The following is a 22,577-nucleotide window of genomic DNA, read 5'->3' on the forward strand; positions in this document are numbered from 1 at the left end:
AGAAGGATGTGCCTTGTCTTTCGAACATAGAATTGGACGACATGCCCAAAAAACCAGCCGAACTACAAAGCTCGGAAGTTCTTCAAACTCCGGATCCTAAACTGGGTCAGGGTTCGGATTTTAAACCACCCACCACCCAGATATAAGCGCTCTCATGGGCATACAACAGCAGTCTTAGGAAACAGTGCACCACTTCTGGGCCAGATTCCTCCTTGTCAAAGATAAGATTGAAGATTATCGCGACGAAGACGCGGTTTCAGCGTTCCGCAACAATTGCACGGATGAAGGAGTCCTCAATGCCATAAACCGTCATCGCATATCATGCTTCGCAGACTTGGCAACCATTGTATGCAAGTACTACACAATGGAAAGCGCCTGGAAAACTCAGGCAACTCGCTAGGAACCACCGTTTTCCACCCAACCCCTCGTTCTGGTGAAAAGGACGCACCCTCATGGCACGCCCGACCCAATGGTAAAGAAATATAAGCCCGTTACGGGACACGGAACTGTTCTGGAGGGATGGCTTGAGGGACCTTGCAAGTTACACACAACACCAGATACCATGTCAACCCATAGCCTTAGAGCATGTTGGATACTCCGGCAGGTGGCCAAGAGCGGCGAGGATATCCTCACCAAAAACAAGCCAGAGCAATATCCCCCAGAAGACGACGACCCCAGAGTATTGACGGTCTTCCAAACTTTCACTTCAAACAATAAGCGCAAAAGGGCGCTCCGCGGCCTCACTGAAGTCTGCCAAATAGCAGCAACAAACCCTTGGAACGACACGGCCATAACTTTCAATGCCGACGACGAACCAAAATACAAGACAGTCCGAGCACCAGCCGCCTTGGTCCTTAGTCTGATCGTGGACGGCTTCCAGCTTACCAAGGTTCTCATGGACGGTGGCAGCGGACTGAACCTCATTTACGAGGGTACACTCCGTAAAATGGAAATAGACGGGAGCCGCATCGAGCAAAGTAGCACGACCTTCCAAGGAATTATCCCTAGTCGGGAAGCGCGATGCGCGGGAAAAATCACGCTCGACGTGGTATTCGGCACACCGGAGAACTATCGGACTGAAGAATTAACCTTCCAAGTGGCCCCTTTCAACAGTGGATATCACGCCCTATTGGGGCGAGATGCATTTAAATGCTTCCAAGCTATACCTCACTACGCGTATATGAAGCTCAAGATGCCCAGGCCCAACGGCATAATCACTCTCGCTAGTGATCCAGACATAGCAATCCGCGCCGAAAATAAAACCGCATGCCTGGCCCTTGAGGCATTATCCGAAGCCCTAGTGGCTGAAGAATTAACCGCATTACGCTCCACAGTGGATAGGGACGATGTTATTCTGGACAAACAACCCAAATCCACCTCCTTCAAACCAGCAGAAGAAATAGTAAAATTCCAAGTCCATCCAACGGACCCCAAGAAGACAGCATCTATTGGGGCACAACTAGACCCAACGGCTGACACCACGCTACGAGAGTTTTTGCGTGAGAACTGGGATATATTCGCCTGGCACCCCTTGGATATGCCAGGAATCCCACATAGATTGGCCGAACGCAACCTCAATATATTGAAGGGATATAAACCGGTCAAGCAAACACTGCGGCGCTTTTCCGAACCCAAGCGTCAAGCTATGGGGGAGGAGCTAGCCAAGCTAATCGAGGCCGGATTCATTAGAGAAATAAAACACCCCGACTGGCAACAAACTTGGTGATGGTACCAAAGAAGGATAAATCCTAGTGCATGTGCGTCGACTTCAAAGACCTCAATAAGGCCTGCCCTAAGGATCCCTTCCCCCTCCCCCGCATTGACCAGATCATTGACACCACCACAAGACACGACTCACTGTGCTTCCTCGACGCATATTCTGGATACCATCAAATCAAAATGAAGGAGTCCGATCAAGCCGCAACAGCATTCATTACCCCAAATGGGCCATTCTGCTTCAACACCATGCCCTTTGGGCTCAAAAACGCTGGGGGCACTTACCAATGCATGATTCAAACATGCCTGGAGAAACAGATCGGCAAGACAGTCGAAGCATACATGGACGATGTCGTCATTAAAACTAGGCACGTCGGTTGACTGATAGACGATTTATGTCTCATATTCGACAACCTCCGTGCATATGACATCAAGATCAATCCGGAAAAGTGTGTTTGCAGCGTCCCTGCCGGAAAGCTATTGGGCTTCATCGTTTCCAATAGAGGAATTGAAGAAAATCCAGCCAAAATCCGAGCTTTGTCACAATTGGCTACGCCAACGAACCTTAAACAGGTCCAAAAACTCGCAGGATGCGTGGCTGCTCTAAGCCGCTTTATCTCCAGATTGGGAGAGAAGGCACTGCCACTGTATCGCCTCTGGGACAATGATCACTTTGAGTGGACGGATGCGGCAATAGCCGGACTGGAAGAAATAAAAACCCTTCTTGCGAGCAACCCAATCCTGGTCGCGCCGCCCGCACGTCGGCGAACCCATGTTATTATACATATCGGCAACACACCAGGTGGTGAGCGGCATGCTCGTCGTTGAGCGAGTGTAGGACGGACACAAATCCCCACTTCAAAAGCCGGTATACTATGTATCCACTGTCCTCACACCATGCAAATCCCGGTACCCTCATTACCAAAAGATAGCATACGCGGTCTTCATGGCATCCCGGAAGCTACAACACTACTTCCAAGAATGTTCTATCACAGTAGCTTTCAAAGTACCACTCAACGACATAATAAACAACCGCGATGCTATGGGCCGGATAGCCAAATGGGCCATTGAGCTCCTTCCATTCGACATAACATACAAGTCACGTCGAGCCATCAAATCCCAAGTACTGGCGGACTTCGTCGCCGAATGGACAGAGGCCGAACTCCCTAAAGAGTACGGCACATATTCCAACTGGGTTATGTATTTCGATGGTTCCAAAATGCTGGCAGGATTAGGAGCGGGCGTCGTCTTAACGTCCCCCACTGGAGACGTAGTCTAGTTAATGCTCCAAATATTATACACAGACTCCAATAACGCAGCCGAATATGAGGCCTTATTACACGGTCTCCGGATGGCTCTCTCCATGGGCATACGACGCCTGGAAGTGCGCGGGGACTCAAACCTCGCAATATCTCAGATAAATGGGGATTTTGATGCCAAAGATCCGAAGATGGCGGCTTACCGCAACGCCGTCCTAAAAATGTTGGCTCGGTTCGAGGGGCTCGAGTTTCATCACATGGCCCGAGAAAGTAATCAAGCGGTGGACGTCCTTGCTCGCATCGGCGCTAAGCGCGACCCTGTCCCACCTAACATTTTTCTGGAAAGGCTTTTCAAGCCATCAGTGGTATGGCAAGGGAAGAGCGGCAATACCAGTCCGGATCCGAACACAACCCCAGATTCCGAACACAACAATTTCATCGGGGTTCAGCCACCGAAATAACACTGTCGGCCCATCTCATCATGGCAGTTATTGCCCAATGGACCGAACCCTTCTTGGCCTACCTTAATAGGAAAGAACTGCCGGAGGATCAGAATGAGGCTCGCCGCATTGTTCGGCGCTCGAAGGCCTACAAGGTTCACGAAGGAGAGCTCTACAAGAAAAGCGCTACTGGAGTTCTTCAAAGATGTATCTCCCAGGAAGAGGGGCAACAACTCTTGGCTGAAATTCACGCTAGACTCGGCGGTCACCACGCTACAGCTCGGGCCCTTGTTAGCAAGGCCTTCCATACAGGTTTTTACTGGCCGACGACCCGAGCAGATGCACCGGACCTTGTCCAACGTTGCGTCGGATGCCAACTATTCACCAACCAAAGCCATATGCCCCCCACCGCTCTACAAACAATCCCCATCACTTGGCCTTTTGCGGTCTAGGGACTCGATATGGTCGGACCCCTTAAAGGAGGAAGCCATAAGAGAAAGTATTTGCTGGTCATGGTGGATAAATTCACTAAGTGGATAGAGGCCAAACCAGTTAAAACGGCCAAGGCGGGGCCAGTGATAGAATTCATATCCATGTGGTGCACCATTATGGTGCTCCACACAACATCATCACCAATAACGGCTCCAATTTCACAGCCGATGAGGTGAAAACTTGGTGCGCTAATCTGGGCATTAAGCTCGATTACGGCTCTATCTATCACCTGCAAACAAACGGTCAAGTCGAACGGGCTAATGGTATTGTTATGAGTGGCATCAAACCCAGACTGTTGCGGTCTTTGAGAGAATCAGACAAGCACTGGGTTGAGGAGCTTGACTCTATACTCTGGGGGTTGCGGACCACGCACAACCGTACTACTCGATATACACCATTCTTCATGGTGTACGTCGCAGAGGCTGTGTTACCCTGCGATATTATCCATGACTCACCTCGAGTGCGCCTGTACGAAGAAAGAGAGGCTGACCTTGATCGGCAGGACAACCTAGATGCCCTGGAGGAGGAGCGTGATGTTGCAAAGGCCCGTTCCGCATTTCATCAACAACAGGCCCGCAGATATCAAAGCAGAGAAGTACGGGCCAAGACTTATAATGTTGGCGAACTCGTTCTACGCTTGCCGGAGAAGAAAAAGGACAAACTTAAGCCCAAGTGGGAGGGTCCCTTCATCATTGACGAAGTTCTCATAGGAGGATCGTACCTCCTGCGGGCTGCATCAGACAATCGCCTAGAGTCGAACCCTTGGAACGCGGCCAGACTCCGAAGATTCTATGCCTAGCGCTGAACTATTCGTTCGTCTCCTTCTTCCTATTGTTTCCTTTACTTTTTGTTCTCTCTTAGTTCTTCTTTTTCTTTTTTCTAGGCCTTAGAGCTTTTGCACGGCTAAACCGTGCACCTGTGACGTACACAACCTCGAACATGTACGTCCATCATACCTGGGGGCTTCCCGGACAGAAGCTTATTCTTATTTCCCGAGCATCAGGCTCATCACATATGCGTTTTCCCATATAACCTTTTATTCACCATTATATGCATCAGTGTGACTTAACTTTTGGTCAAGCTGGGTTGCCTGGCTCCTGTGCTTATGCCCTACGTTCCCGTTAGTTCGGCTAGGGCATAAAGGGAGCACCTCTGCGATTGTTACTGCCTGGTCATCCGAATGTGCACCTCAGACTGGGTGAAGCCGAAAGCTAGCGTTCTTAAGGGAATAATCGGTCTGTGGATTAAAGATGTTTTTGCATTCACCTCATAGGGAACCCCCGGATGTTACGTATACTGTGATTTTTTCCAATCACAGTTCGGGCATGCATTTTAACGCATGCACACCCAGGGAAAGGAACCCTTAATGGAACTATTCTCTCTGGAAGATGTTTCTTACAATCATAATGTAATATAACATAACTAGCCGGATACAACTTGTGTGTTCAAGCAACTATGACCCCTATGCCTGGTTTCCACGCATACCCCGGTCTATTTTACCGCTCAGGTATTCGGAAACACTCCACACCTTCGGGTCCAGAGGTCAAAGTGAAAAGGTCTGCCATGACAATTGTTTTTACAATCCAGCTAGAGCTACATATATCAATGAAAGTACATAGTCACTTGGACTCAAAAATTTCCTCCTCTATACCGTCCAGCAGGCTGTCTAACTTACAATCCTACTAGGAATACCTAGCAGCTACTTCTACTTGGTCATATACCAAACTAACAGGAACTTCATTTCCATCCGACCCTAGAGGTCCGACCCGAGCCATATGATTCGGATCAAGCTTGGTATATTGTGTTTTCACCATGTCCCAAGCCTCTCGTCACCTTCCCGGCAGGCCGATATGTTCCACAATCTAAAGCGCTGTCGCGCTCCCTTGAATAGCTGTATAAGCTCCTCCATCTTTCCCGGAGGGGAGAGGTAGATGGCCATAAGGCCTTGGCCACACTTCGCATCGCCTGCCGAGCCTGCTCGTGCACTTGCGACAGCTCTTGTAGCAGATCGCTCGAGGATCCGGACATCTCCTCTTCGGGACGACTGGTCAGTACACCTGCAAACATCACTCTATCAGTCCCCTCTATATCCGAATTATTCGGAGGCAAGTTTGACCACATACTGAATATGCCGCCTTGCAGCCTTTTATTCTCCTTTACGGAGTCTAGCAGCTGGGCCCGTACATCTTTTAGTTCCTTGCCCAGTTGGGTATTGGAATCCTAGAGCTTGTTTTTCTACATCACGACTTTTGTTAGCACACGCTCGCCCGCGGCTAGCAGTTTCTTGGCTTCTTGTTCTCCGCCTTGAGCAGCATTCGGTTGCTCTTGCAGTTGATCTAATGATCCTATTAAGAGGTGAGCAACTGTGTTAGCATTATTGGTATACCATTATGTTTTGTCGCTGGAGGGGAACATTACCAGGAGACGCCTTCTTGGATTTTTCCAGTGCGGTATTGGCAATAGTTAGTTGGGTCCAATACTTTTCTAGTTCCTGAGATAGCAGGCTGTTCTTCTCCGTAAGCACCTGGTTATACAATGATTCTTAAATCAATTGTATCAACTGCTTTAAGTCTCAGGGGCTAGTGGTGTCTGATTATTAAGTCAACACTTACCTGCATATCTTTCAGATGCTGGTCCGTGGCTCTGGCAAGACCATCCCGAGCAGCTCGGATGTACGCATCGGCCGAGCTGAAGGCATCAAAAGCCTCCTTTGAAAAGTCGAGGTCACGAAGTGCGGCTCTCTGACGACGATGATTCATGGCGCTCTCCACCTTAGAGTTCATGATGGACATATCGTCTGAACCCTCTGTGGAAGGACAGTTCGGTGCCACTCCCGTGTCAGCCCCCGTCCTCAGGGCAGGGTCCGAAACCTGGCTAGTGGATGTCCGTCCGGCCGGATCCCCAGACACAGTCCGGCGGATACTTTTCCTGAAATAATGCGGCGAGTGGCGTCACGATTTGATGTGGCGATCAGAGGAGATATTCCTCAAAGGAAAGCTTTACCTCTTTGACAAGGGTTCTGCTCTATTATCATTTGCCTTCCTCTTCGAAGATATGCTCAGCGCGAGCACGGCTCTCCTCGGAGACGCTTCTGGCACACGTTTCAATGTTGAGCACCTCCCCTTTTGAGCACAAAATAGTGTGGTGGGTGAGGCATAATAAGGGAACTCTTTCGAAGAAAGTGCCTTCTAAATTACTTACATATGAAGCAGGAAGGAGGCCGGGGTAATCGGCGATGATAGGCACTTATGTACCATCGTAGCTCGTCTCATAGAATATTTCATCCTCGAGCTCCACAAATATGTCCGGATCTTCTTCAAATCCAGGGTCAAGATCCTGGTTGTGACCCTCCGGCTGAGGGGCGGGGTTATGGATCCCCTCGATAGCCTTTCACCATTCCTGTTATGAGTGGATAGGATACTGTCCGTCAAGAATAATTTAGGGAGAGGAGTAAAATGGTGGGGTTAGAGCTTACCTAGCTAGGGGGATTATACATGGGAAATCCGTCTCGACATTGGAGACGGGTGAACTCCTCCTTCTCCCCTTTATACAGTTCGACCAATATTTTGGCCAAAGCGGTGGGGGTCTTTGGGCCCTTCCGACTGCAGCGTGAGGCGTCGTCTTCCCCATTATAGTGCCACATGGGAAACCCTCAATTTTGGAGTGGTTGGACCCCTCGCACTATGGAGATCGCCATTACGTCGATTATTGACAATCCGGATTGGGCGAGCATCTTAATCTTGCCCAACAACTGACTGACCTCTACGCTATCCTCTTCCTCAAGGCTCCGAGGATGCCAGCTATGGCGTTTCTTCAACAGAGCGCTTGAAAATTCGGGGAGGCCCATGTGGACTGGGTCGGGAAGAGCGACGTCGTCAATATAGAACCATTTGGAAGGCCACTCTTCGGAAGCCTTCTTCGGCGTGCCGGACAGGTATCCGGTTCCGGCGATACACCACATTTCGGCTCCCCCACTTCGAATATTGACCCTCCTTGATTATGAGGGATGAGGCAGAATAGTCTTCTCCATAAATCAAAATGGGCCTCACAGCCCAGGAATAGCTCGCATAGAGCGACATAACCCGCAATATGCAGGATGGAGGCGGGAGTGAGACTGTGCAGTTGGAGGCCATAATACTCCAGCAGTCCTCGGAGGAAGGGATGGATTGGAAATCTGACACCTATTAACAAGAAGGGAATGAAGCGTACTCATTCCCCCTTGGACGGATTGGGGAAGTTCTCCGACTGAACCCCGCCATTGAAGGATGTCAGCCCTGCTCGTACAGGGACTAAATCCACGGGAGGAAGAAAGCCCTGTTTTTGTAGCTTCACCAGCTGACTATGAGATACGGAACATCTCTCCCAATCACCCTTTTCGGAGCTGTGGGGACGAGAGGAAGAGCTGGGAGCGCTAGCCATGTTGGGGTGGTTCTGCTCCGCAAGCTCTGAGGATTTTTTTTCCGTGAGGTTTGGAGTGGATCTGAGATCTATTCTCTTTAAATAGGCACCTTTCTGCTACGATTAGGGTGGTATGTGCAAAAATACCCCCGACCTCTTCTATTCACTCGACACGTGGAAGCTAAAGTCGGGAAGGCGCAGAAGCCGAGGGGTACGACATTAAATGGAAAGCCGAATACATCGCTTTAAAGACATTGGAGGAGGAACCTGCCTTGCAATGCCGAAAACTATCTGCATGCCGGACACCTCGTCATTTAAGTCTGGTTCGAGGGCTACTGAGGGAGTCCTGGACTAAGAGGTCCTCGGGCATCCGACCTATTGGACATGGGCCGGACTAATGGGCTGTGAAGATACGAAGACCGAAGACTCTACCTGTGTCCGGATGGGACTCTCCTTGTTGTGGAAGGCAAGCTTGGCGACCAAATATGAAGATTCCATTCTCTGTAACCGACCCTATGTAACCCTAGATCCCTCTGGTGTCTATATAAACCGAAGGGCTAGGTCCATACACACATCTCCTCATAATCATAGTCAGACAGGCTAGACTTTTAGGGTTTAGCCATTATGATCTCGTGGTAGATCAACTCTCGCAATACTCATATTCATTAAGATCAATCAAGCAGGAAGTAGGGTATTACCTCCATATAGAGGGCCCGAACCTGGGTAAACATTGTGTCCCCCATCTCCTGTTACCATCAACCTTAGACGCACAGTTCGGGAACCCCTACCTGAGATCCGCTGGTTTTTACACCGACAGCGGCCTCGACATGGTCATGGGCGGCCTCCATCAGAGCTAAGGCCGCCGCTGCAGAACGGACAGCTGATGTGCCGCTCTCGCCAGTTGTTATCCCTGAGGCAGATGTTGCTGCCGCCACCTGAGAAGTAATAGCGGCCGTTTGGGCTGCCTTTGCCGCCCGGTCGTAGATTGCGGTCACGCTCATGCACCTTGTTAGCACGCGGATGGCGGCTACGGCCGCGCTCTCGCCGGAGTGGGCCACCAATGTTGCCCTCGCGACGTGGGTCCATGTGCCCATCTTTCACCGGCGATGATTGAACAGTGAAATGATATTTGGGGAGCGAGCTAGTGTGCTTGAGACGCCGGCTGTGGACTGTAGCCAATGCACCTTCTCGCGTAAGCCATAGGCGTACTATACACCGACTGTGCTCCAGGATATTTTGTGCTGCATCTCACACGGTTGCTAATAATAAACTGTGTGTGATCTACTTGATTTTTCATCTTGATTTGAATTACATAATGGGGTCACAGCGGCAATGGACGGTGTTTGAATTGCTAGACCTTTTATTTGGAATGAACATGCAACTATATGTGTGTCGTAAAAGAATTGGAATTATTTAGGGTTCGTTTGAACATTTTATACATTAAATTGGTTTTCTAGCCATTTCAGGTGCACAATTCAAAATTGAACTACATGCACATGCTCCAATGCATATAAATTGGTTGAAGAATCAAATATGTGCCCTTGGGTGCATGCTTAGGTACCATGCAAGAAATGGGAATTAATTTCAAACAGCAGGGCACCGTTGATTGCCAGCAAAACATTGAGATGCCTGGTTTTTAAATTCTAGTAAATGCAAAACTCGTCTGAAATTCATGAAACTTGGCATGCTATCATGGAGCGGCATCAACATGCCGTAGTAAAAAAAAATTCCCATTTGGGGCAGGTTAGGGTATATGCTTCTCACAAATCGGAGCTTCTCACAACAAGCATGATGGTTTTCGGTAGGGAATGCCCACCTTTAGGGACGAAATGATATCCATTGCATCTTATTGCTTTCAAAATTTTTCTCGTGTCAACATAGAACAACAGGAGTGTTGTGTGAATTTTTGTGATTTTTTGGGGTTCGTTTGGACATTTTTATGCATTAACTGAGTTTTCAATGCATTTATGTGCATAATTCAAATTTGAACTACATGCACATGCTCCAGTGCATATAAATTGGTTGAAAAATCAAATCTTTGTCCTTGGGTGCATGCTTAGGTCCCATGCAAGAAATGGGAATGAATTTCAAACACCAGGGCACCGTTGATTGCCGGCAAAACATTGAGATGTCTAGTTTTTAAATTCTAGTAAATCCAAAACTCATCTAAAATTCATGAAACGTGAAATGCAATCATGGAGCGGCATCAACATGCCGTGGTAAAAATTTTGTCCCATTTGGGGCAGGTTTGGGTATATGCTTCTAACAAACTGGAGCTTCTGACAACAAGCATGATGGTTTTTGGCAGGGAACGTCCCACCTTTGGGGACGAAACGATATCCATTGCCTCTTATTGCTTTCAATTTTTTTTCCCATGTCAACATAGAACAATAAGAGTGTTGTGAATTTTTGTGATTTTTCGGGGTTCGTTTGGATAGTTTTATGCATTAACTGAGTTTTCAATGCATTTATGTGCATAATTCAAATTTGAACTACATGCACATGCTCAAGCGCATATAAATTGGTTGAAAATCGAATATGTGTCCTTGGGTGCATGCTTAGGTCCCATGCAAGAAATGGGAATGAATTCCGAACACCAGGGCGCCGTTGATTGTCGGCAAAACATTGAGATGCCTGGTTTTTAAATTCTAGTGAATCCAAAACCCATCTGAAATTCATGAAACTTGGCATGCTATTATGGAGCGGCATCAACATGTCGTGGTAAAAAATTTGTCCCATTTGGCGTAGGTGTGGGTATATGCTTCTCAGAAACCGGAGCTTATCACAACAAGCATGATGATTTTCGGTAGGGAACGTCCCACCTTTGGGGACGAAACGATATCCATTGCCTCTTATTGCTTTCAATTTTTTTCTTGTGTCAACATAGAACAACAGGAGTGTTGTGTGAATTTTTGTGAATTTTCAAGGTTCGTTTGGACATTTTTATGCATTAACTGAGTTTTCAATGCATTTATGTGCATAATTCAAATTTGAACTACATGCACATGCTCCAGTGCATATAAATTGGTTGAAAAATAAAATATGTGTCCTTGGGTGCATGCTTAGGTCCCATGCAAGAAATGGGAATGAATTTGAAACACCAGGGCATCGTTGATTGCCGGCAAAACATTGAGATGCCTGGTTTTTAAATTCTAGTAAATCCAAAACCCGTCTGAAATTTATGAAACTTGGCATGAAATCATGGAGCGGCATCAACATGCGCATATAAATTGGTTGAAAAGTCAAATCTGTGTCCTTGGGTGCATGCTTAGGTCCCATGCAAGAAATGGGAATGAATTTCAAACACCAGGGCACCGTTGATTGCCGGCAAAAAATTGAGATGCCTGGTTTTTAAATTCTAGTAAATCCAAAACCCGTGTGAAATTCATGAAACTTGGCATGCTATCATGGAGCGGCATCAACATGCCGTGGTAAAAATTTTGTCCCATTTGGGGCAGGTTTGGGTATATTCCTCTCACAAACCGGAGATTCTGACAACAAGCATGATGGTTTTCGGTAGGGAACATCCCACCTTTGGGGACGAAACGATATCCATTGCCTGTTATTGCTTTCAATTTTTCTCTTGTGTCAACATAGAATAACAGGAGTGTTGTGTGAATTTTTGTGATTTCTTGGGGTTCGTTTGGACATTTTTAGGCATTAATTGAGTTTTCAATGCATTTATGTGCATAATTCAAATTTGAACTACATGCACATGCTCCAGTGCATATAAATTGGTTGAAAAATCAATCTTTGTCCTTGGGTGCATGCTTAGGTCCCATGCAAGAAATGGGAATGAATTTCAAACACCAGGGCACCGTTGATTGTCGGCAAAACATTGAGATGCCTGGTTTTTAAATTCTAGTAAATCCAAAACTCGTCTGAAATTCATGAAACTTGGCATGCTAGCATGGAATGCCACCCGACATGCTGTGGTATTTTTCGTGTCCATTTTGAGAGAAGGCACACTCGAATAATGACAGCCAACAAAGGCATTTTGAAAAATAGCTGCCACTTTAATATCTCAAATGTTTGTATAATTCAAACCGTCTACATTCTGTTAACCATTCACGTGACGCCACGTGTCTTGGTTTTAAAGGTTGTAGGAGGTGTCGTGCGGACAGATGCTTGACCCTGACTGAATGGGAGGCGTGCGACCGCCGTCCAGTGCGCAGGCTGATCGAGAGGTGTGCAAGCTGTCCTCGAATGCGCAGGCTCACCAGGAAGCGTGCGAGTTGTATGCTGCGCATGCTCACTCGGAAGCTGGCCCTTTGACTTCCATGGCTGCCCGCCTTGCTCGCATCTTCTCCATTAATGGCGCCCAAGCCGCAGTTTAATTTGATTTTTAAATATAAAACAATCATCGCAAACATTTTAGTTAGAACACCCATATGCAAACCGATAGCTTCCCCAGGAAGCCAAGTGAAAATGTGTCGAGCAGGATTTCTGCTGCTCTTGATCGCAAACGTTTTAGATAGAACACCCGTATGCAAAGTGAGAGCAGCACGGGATTTGTGCATCCCTTCAACGCAAATGGTTGTTTTGGATGACCCGTGTGCAACCACGTACAAACAATTTGGTAAGATTTGTCAATCCTTGTAACACTGCGATTTGTCAAAATATGGAGCTAAAAATCGCTAGCAGTATCTAATTTTTGCAACTAAAATTCAGGAATTAAGCATAGACTTCATTCATAGATTAAGCAGTCGTTCTTAAGTTATACAAACAGTTCAACTCGACAGCTGAACCAACCAAACTTTTCCCCAACTGTTGCTAACCACGTACTGAAATAGATAGTTCAACTATATATACTAGCTAATTTTAAGTACGTTGTACAGTTCCACCACATCTATAGTCAGATGAACTGAACAAAATAGCCCCTAAATGCTACTACTACTGCGGAGGGGCTTTGTACTACATCCTTCTCCTCTCCTCTGCCGAGCGCGCTCAGTAAGAGGCGGCGGAGGAGGAGCCTATCGACGAGTTGGGCAACCACAATACGGTGCATGCCACTGTTGTAGCTTCAGCGACGCTCACCTCGAATGCCCTCTGCCGCTCCAGACGACCCCTCTCGAAGCGGTGGTTCTACTTGTGGATCTCCTGATTCCTCACCTCTGAGGCGGCGTGTGCCGCGGCCACGGCGCGCGGTAAGGCTCTTTACATGCTCGACGAGGCGCTCCTCCTCCTCCCGCAGGAACTCGGTGTAGCACGCAAGGTCGCTGACGTACGTGCGGGCACCCACCTACGCCTCCCGCCTTCGGACGGCGGTGGCGGAGCGGTTGATGGCCCCTGTGGTCGACGATGGGCTGGCGGCCATGACCACCACCTCCCGCCTTCGGGCCGCAGTGGCGGAGCGGGTGATGGCCACAATGGCCGGCAATGGGGTGGCGGCCATGACGGCCACCTCCCGCCTTCGGGCCGCGACGGCGGAGCGTGCGATGGCCCTAGCTTTCAACGGTGGTGTGGCGGCAACGGCGGCCGGCAACAGTTGCCGACGGCCACCGATGGCGGAGCGTGTGGTGGGTGTTCCGCGCACACCCAACAGGGACGCCACGCGCACTACACTAGGCCGGGGACTATGCCACCGCCGCGGTGTAGCCTCCTAGCTAGAGCTGTCCTCTGATGACGGCAGAGTGGCTGAGCGACGACGACGGACCGGTGCTATTGGCGATTGTGGTATAAGCAGACGAGATAAGCTACAGGGAGGGAGGGAAAAATGTGAAGCAGGACTCGCCGGCCATGAGGATTTTTATAGCAGGCCGGTAAGCATTGGGATTTTGGTGGATTTCACCGAGTGGGGCGAGAAGCTTGCACGGGAACCTGCGAGGTTGCGCGGGAACGGGCTCAATGACGATTCATTGGCGCCACCGTTCGGCCAAAAGAACGCCCCTGCGCGTTGCGCAAGCTTGCGCTGTAAGTCGTCTGCGGCAGAGGGGTGACAAGACGTGCGAGAGGAAGACGAAAGGCCATGTCCACATACGGTTAATAAAAAAAATTTGCGATTTAATTACCTACTATACTACCGTCCTGGTTTATAAGTATGATTTAACTAATAAAATACGAATGCATGTCGCCAAAGATTATATAGTTGGATTTGTATTTGAACATAGTTTCCAATTATATAATTTTTAAAACATGCATTAACATTTTGTTGGTTAAAATTGAGGGCAAAGTATGGCATAGAATATAAAGGAGACTATAGACTAGACGGAGGTGGTAGCACACGGCCGCTCTCTACACAGCGACGCAACTGTCGGCCAGCTTGTAGGCGACCATTTCCTGCTTGTTCAACTACTCTATGTGTGTGGTTGCTTGCGGTTCAGGCGGCCGCGGCGCCCTCTGCTCGCGTCCCTCCCGGTGCTCTGCCCTCGTCCCTCCATGCGCACTACCAGTGTTTGGGGCCGGCGCATGATCATGCATGTTCGTGTGCAAGCGGTTGCGCCGGGCGCGGCGTGATGATGCAGTTACCCACTGCAAAAACTGCCATGCGGACATGCCAAGAATCCACACCACCCGGCCCCCTTTTATTATTGTGGCCATATAGCTTCATCTCTCGTCTCACACGACACAATAAGCACATCCCACGAGGACACATACAGAGAGGACATCCAGCGGTTCCAATGGCGCTCCCCGTGGCTCCAATGGCACTCCCAGCGGCCGACAACGACAACGGCGGGCAGTTCACCACGCGTCACGTAGTGGACACCCACGTGAGGGGGAAGGCCCTCTCGGTGGTGTACATGAATGATCCGGTCTCGGTGGAGAGCTCCATCCAAACTATGGAGCAGTTCCTTGCCGAGGACAAGTACCGAGTGGTCGGCATCGACCTCGAGTACACCATCGGTCGTGCCGGGCACGATCAGAACGTTGTCGTCGCCCAGTTGTGCGTGTGACATGACATCGTCGTCTACCACTACCGCCTTGCCACAAGGCCTTGCGAGCGTTTCTCCAGGTTTATCAATAGCTCTGACTACAGTTTCGCTACGGTGGACACCACCAACGATCTAAAAGCGCTCAAGGTTTCGGACTTGAAATGCCTGAATCTTGTCAACATCCAGCACCACTACAAGGTCTGGGGCAGTGACAAAAACAAACTGAACTCCCTGGTTGACGTTGCCTTGTCCATCATCAACCCCTACTACACGAAGATGGAGGAAGAGAGCAATAAGGACAAGAATGCCTGGCACCGTGTGTGGCATGAGAGACTGGATGAACAACATGTAAAGTACGCGGCCATGGACGCGTACACAAGCTACGAGATGTACAGGTGGATCGTTGACATGAGGAACTGTCTTCTTCCTGACCCAGACGAGGGATCGAGCCACATAGCAGTGGCGGGAGCATCACAAGAAGTAGATGACTAGACAATCGTTTCTCCTACTTTAGAATGGATGCAATTGTTTATTGAGGTGTGTCTGAATGATCTGTATAGTCACTTATGTAATTGGATGTTTATTTCAGTTATATATATACATGTTATTCTACTGTAGACAAAGCAATTCACACGGCTTATTAGCAGCAATCATTTGTGTTATTATTGGTCTTTGCACACATTTCTGATTATGGACATGTTTGCCGCGTATCACACACACCTTGATCTGGCTGACCGTTTTTTCTCTTTCTAAACACAAACAGTTCATCCGAGTGAACCGTATGTTCTATATCGCACACGCCTTCATCAGGCTGCCTGTTACTTTTGTTCCGCCTCATTGCAAACAGTTCATTGAGCTGAACCGTATGCCATGTCCATTTGATAGCTCCACCATCGCAAACGTTTTGCACCTTTTTTGACGGTTCTTTTATACCACCGTTTGCAATTATGGCACCGCACACAGTTTCGTCGAAGGGTCTCTGATCGTAGTGTCACGTTTGGACCATCCTACTATAGTGGAAGAGTCAGACTAAAGTGAAAGGTTATGCATTCAATGCATTAGGAGTTTGAGTAGACATGACAAACAGAGCATTGCATGTCTATTAAGCAAGGAATGGCAGAGTGTGTTCTATACTATAATTCAACATATTCGGATATATACGCAGCTATGACAAATAGTAGTGGGAATTAATACCTTCATCTTCACTGATCCATATGGGGTCACCGATTTTTGCTCATTTCATCTTGAAGCTGCCATTTGAGTTTCATAAGTGTGTGAATCAGTACCTATGCACGTATTACTGCACAATGGCTATAATTATTTTGTCAGGGTATAGTTCAATTAGGAACAAATGTTTCTACCAAGCCATTGTCAGGTTTACTTGAGATCGTACTTATTTTATAAATTGCCTGAACATGGATGTCCAGAGGTGGATGGAAGCTTAGATTGTAGTAAGGAATTAAGTTGCTCCTACATGTGAATAAATAGGAAAGTAATGGGTTTGATACTAAAAATCATCAGTAGCAAAAAAACATGTACATGCGTAGTGGACAACTTTGATTAGATACAGATATTCCTATTTGTGCCATTCTGAAAAAATACAAACTAAGCCACCAAAGAAATCATTAGATCAAATAGAAAGACATAACTAAATTGCATAATCAATTTAGTTTCTATCATTGAACTTTTTTTTACAATCTTAGATATAACTTACAAAGCACTGCCTCTTAAGAACTAACAAATAGATCAGAAGAAACTAAATGGAAATGTCCGGCAGTTCAATGATAGCAGATTCAAACCATGCGGCCATAGTACACTAAGAGGATGGCGGAACTAAAAATAAAATAGGAAGGAAACCAGAGACCAAAGAAACATGAAGCCCTAAGAAATATCGGAGGTCATGCAAGAATCTAGGAGGAACACTGACTAGCACAATGCACAGGTGAGGTAAAGGCTAATAGAAATAATATAGTTATTTTAGATGAGAAGTGCACAAATGAATGCTTGATATGAAGTTAAACATATGGCAGTATTCTATTTACTTTCAATCCTTCTCTATATTTTCTCTTCAAACCCAAGATAAACTTTAAGCATGATATCATAAAAAATAGTCTTCCAACATGAAGTTACATATGAGAAAAAGTACAATACCAATGAGCAAGTCAATGAACAAAGATAGCCCTGTTGGATACACTCTTCCACAACCAAGCATAATAGTGATGTTGCAACATCCACATATGTATCAAAGAGAAACATTTTCAGTCATCAGCTCATGTCTACCATAAAAGCATAACTTATACCAGGTACAATGTAAAAAATGAATACGCTGCAGGCAACTACATGCAGTTCATGGTTTTAAACACCCAGGACAAGAAAAACTTGAACCATCGAAAAAAACAAACCAAAGAAACCCTACAATGATTTGTTGTCGGCTTCAAATTTTAACACAGTTCAGGGTTCGTTAAACCGGCGGATGCTGGACTGAAAACAAACCACATAATCATTGTTTGGCTTTTTAGAGAGGATCTTGTTCACTCCCTAAGCAGCCCTAAATGGCAACAGGTATATAACATCTTCTTTGATGTGTTAATTTTGAAACAACCAAAACTCAAAGCTTCCCTGAACTTGTTTTAGTCAAGTTAGCATGAACAGTGCATAAAAACAATGGACCATGGGAGGATATAGCTTCCAGGTAAATTTATATTCTATGAACTGAGATATATTGGACATGAACCTAAACCTGGACCAATACATCTTGGCTTCCATGGGGTTTAATATAAATAAGTAAATGGTTATGTGTCGATGACTGTTATCCAAAAAAATGCATTTGCACTAATTTCTTGAACTCAACTCGCACATATGTACAAATGAAAATAAACACCTACCATGCAATTTCTAGAGAAAAATTTCTCTGGTTGTTTATGTTGCCTTTTTATAACTGATTAAGAACTTATGCCATTTAAGCTGCCCATGCATGGTTACATAGTAGTCAACAGAGAATGGTAATGAAATAAAGAAATGACTACAATGGCAGAGGTAGCTTGTAATTAAAAGAAAATTGCAAGAAAAGTAGTACCAGAAGAAATAGGAACCACAACGTCTATATCTATCAATTACCTCATCTTGAGTCTCTATCAATCATCTACTTCCGCAAAATCATAGCAAATCTGGCCCTGGAAGAACACGGTACAAAACAAACATAGTCAACAGACAATGCTAACAATATGAATGTACCACCGAATAGTGAAAACCATATAGAAACATGACCTTCGTTAGAAATAATGCCCTGGGTGACCTATGACTGAAACTATAATCAGGATAAAGCACAAAACATAAACTATATAATAAATTAGGTGTTCACCGTATTGTTTCCGATAAAGATTAGTGTAGGCTGATTTTCCAAATCTTTCAGCCATTGATTAGATGCAGTAGTACATACTGATTTTCTAAATCTTTACTCCCACCATTCCATATTAATTGCCATTGATTTAGCACTAAATCATCAACACTTAATATGGAACGAAGGGAATGGCTTTTATAACATCTTCACCAATTTCATGGGACCATTCTTATTCTGTAGCACCCAGTCTGGCTTATCAAAACAGAGTATAATAATTTGGAAAGATCTATATAAAAGATAGTATTACACAATGTAATGGGCAGACCCCTCCTGTAAATTAGACATACACAAACATGGGGATCCGAAAGAAACTACAACATTTGGGGTTCGTGTGCAAACCCAAAAAAAGGAAACCTAAGACACACAACAAGATTTTAGTAAGGCAAATATCATCCCTATGACTATAGAAAATAGCAGGCACCAAAGTGAACACCTATGATGATAATTGTACACGTACTAAAGAAGGCACTACTTCTTAATAATGAAAAGAAACTGCCAATACAGAAACCAAAAAACTGATCTGGCCTCGATCTCTAATTATAACTGCAGCACACATGTAAAAATATATTTCTACCTAGAGCAATCTTTGTTTTGCATATATAAAGTAATCACATGAATCATCAAGAGTAAGCATGCAAGAAAACACACACTACATGAGCCCAAAATGAACTATGGGTGTTCATCCAATTCTATGGAAACAAATTAGAAGGGAGAACGATCTGTTAGACCTGCGATGTGTAGAGGCGGGCGAGGTTGATGGCATCCATGCCTTCTTCTGGCCAAGCACGTCCAACTAAGATGTTAAACAATGTCAGCTTGTGCTACAAATTAACAACAAATAATAGTATAAGTGCTATTATTCAGATCGAAGAGTCTCTACATCCATCTTCCATGCATGAACAAAACCATTCCCTAACCACACATGCACCCACTGAAGCCATTCATTTTCCAGGGCTAATATGTAGGCACTCGTACAGTTCAAAGCATAGAATCAAACATGTATAATCCAATCTAATAAGCAGTCAATTGTACAGTTCAAAGCAAATTATCAAACACGTACAGACAAATCATCCATTTCGAAGGAAATAACACATCAAGACTCCTAAAAAGATCGTTGCTTTGGTCACCACTTTGACAACATTGCCAATGCTTCTGCAGCATGCTCATTGATGTCGCCACTGCTTCGACAACATGGTCGGTGCTTCCGCAGCATGCTCGTTGCTGCGGTCACTGCTTCGACAACATGGCCAGTGCTTCGTCGGTGCTGCGGCAACATAACCGATGCTTCCACCGCATGCTCGTTGCTAAGTCTGTTGCTTCGACAACAAGGTTGGTGTTGCAGCAACTTGGCATGTGCTTCCGCAACATGCTCGTTAATGCGGCCGTTGTGGGATGCTTGGTTGTAACAGCGTTGGGCCCTAGCTAGGATGCTGGATGTGAGTTATGATAGTGCTGGGGTTAGTGGCCTGCATGTTCAGCCGAAAGGGACACTCGGTCGTGAGGTGAAGCCGTCGCTAGACACTTGACTGCGCTCGATCCAAGAGAAATCAGTCAGATGACGCCTAGCGTCACCCTTAATAGAAAGCCTGCCTCAATGTTTTTTGGTAATTGGACATCCAAGAATCCTGAATTGCCATCATGCGGCTATTTCCAGCACCATTGACCTTACTATATATTCTAAAACTACAAAGAAAGGAAAACTATAAATAGACCATATATTGACCAACACAACATTATATATATATATATTGTCAGCAAAGAACCTTAATCACATCATGCAAGAATTCAAGCAAACCATATAGCCAAGACCATTTGACTATCCCTAGCATGGGAACAGAAGAAAAGTTTGTTGGCATATAGAATTCCTCAGAACAAAAAAACTATATACTACACGAAACAAACCAGTCGCAATAGAAGGTTCTACCATGTATGAGACCTTATGTAAAACAATTAGTATTAGCACTATTATTACTGTGCCATCAAATGTTCTGAGGAATAAATGCAGTAGTACAAACATCAAAGTGAATACAGTTCAAGAAAACATCTCATGGAATAGTTTGAAGCTACAATAATCAGACATCAGTAAAAAAATAATGTTGTATATACCCATAAAAAGTGTCGTAGTGCAAAATCCTACCAATCAGAGTTCCCCATAATAAATAAACTTTTAGTCCATGGACCATACAAAGGTTTCCAATATGTAAATACCGCATCTAGAATTCAACAGTAGAATATGCATGGTAGTAAAGATAGTGATCAACGTATCACCTGGCTTTGGCTTCCCAATTTAACCTCCTACTGTTGTCACAATATCTGGCCAGCTTTTGTTCCATGTCCATGAATGGTAACACCTTTAGCTTCATGTAATCAGAAAATTCATTACATAAATAGCAAAAGAATAAATGGATCAGACCAACAGATCATAGATAGGTTTTCATTATTAATGCACGATCTGGAATGGTGCTACTTGATACGTCTCCAACGTATCTATAATTTTTGATTGTTCCATACTATTATATTATCTGTTTTGGATGTTTTATATGCATTAATATGCTATTTTGGGACTAAATTATTAACCTAGAGCCCAGTGCTTGTTTCTGTTTTTTCCTTGTTTTTGAGTTTCACACAAAAGGAATAACAAACAGAGTCCAAACAGAATGAAACTTCACGATGATTTTTCTTCGACTAGAAGACGCCCAGAGAACTTGGAGTCCAAGCCAGAAGAGCCACAAGGCGGTGGCAAGGGTGGAGGGCGCGCTCTTGGGGGGCACGCCCCCTACCTTGTAGGCCCCTCATGACCTTCCTGACCTAGCTCTTCGTCCTATATATTCGCATATATTCCAAAACCCTTAAAGGAGTCCACGAAAAAACTTTTCCGCTGCCGCAACCTTCTATTCCCGTGAGATCCCATCTTGGGGCCTTTTCCGGCATCCTCTTGGAGGGGGATTCGATCACGGAGGGCGTCTACATCCATTCGGGGGTGGTAGTGGCTTGAACATCCTGTATGCTGAAACCCTCCGAGGGATGGGCATTCCGATGTCCAAGCTCAGTGAGAGTAACATGCAGTTTCACGGAGTCATCCCAGGAAAGAAAGAAGATTCACTCGGTCAGATCACTCTTGACGTGGTTTTCGTGATTCAAAGAAGTACCGCAAGGAAAATTTGACGTTTGAGGTGGTGGATTTTCACAGTGCCTACCATGCTATTCTAGGCAGGCCGACATATGCTCGTTTCATGGCTCGACCGTGTTACGTATACCTCAAGTTGAAAATGCCTGGTCCCAGAGGTGTGATCACAGTCACAGGGAATCAACAAAGAGCGGAAGAGTGCCTCCAGAAGGGTTCCAAAATTGCCGATGAACAGATGGCAACAGTTGAGATGGAAGAATACAACAAAAATTCAGATCTGAGTGATTTGTTGCGAGCCAAGAAACATGCTTCAGAGTCCTCATTTCAGTCGGCCAGAGAGACAAAGCCTGTTCATATTCCCCCGACTGATCCCAATGCTGCTCCGACCCACATCTCAACAACACTCGACAGCAAATAGGAAGAAGCGCTCGTCCAGTTCCTCCGTGAGAACTGGGACATCTTCGCATGGAAACCATCTGACATGCCAGGTGTACCCAGGGGACTGGCTGTGCACCGTTTACGTGTCGACCCAAAAGTAAAACCTGTCAAAGAACATCTCTGTCGGTCCGCCATGGAGAAGAGAACGACAATTGGCAAAGAGGTGGCTCGGCTTCTGGTAGCTAAGTTCATCCGCGAGATATACCACTCCGAGTGGCTCGCCAATATTGTCATGGTCCCCAAGAAAGATGATTATCTTCGTATGTGCATCGATTTCAAGCACATCAATCGAGCCTGACCGAAAGATCACTTCCCTCTCCCCCACATCGACCATATAGTCGACTCAACTGTCGGGTGTGAGTGTTTGTCCTTTTTGGATGCGTATTACGGGTAACATCAGATCCGACTGTATGGACCCGATGAAATAAAAGCAGC

The sequence above is a fragment of the Triticum urartu genome, chromosome 7, assembly GCF_003073215.2.
Source record: "Triticum urartu cultivar G1812 chromosome 7, Tu2.1, whole genome shotgun sequence".
In the NCBI taxonomy this organism is placed as follows: domain Eukaryota; kingdom Viridiplantae; phylum Streptophyta; class Magnoliopsida; order Poales; family Poaceae; genus Triticum; species Triticum urartu.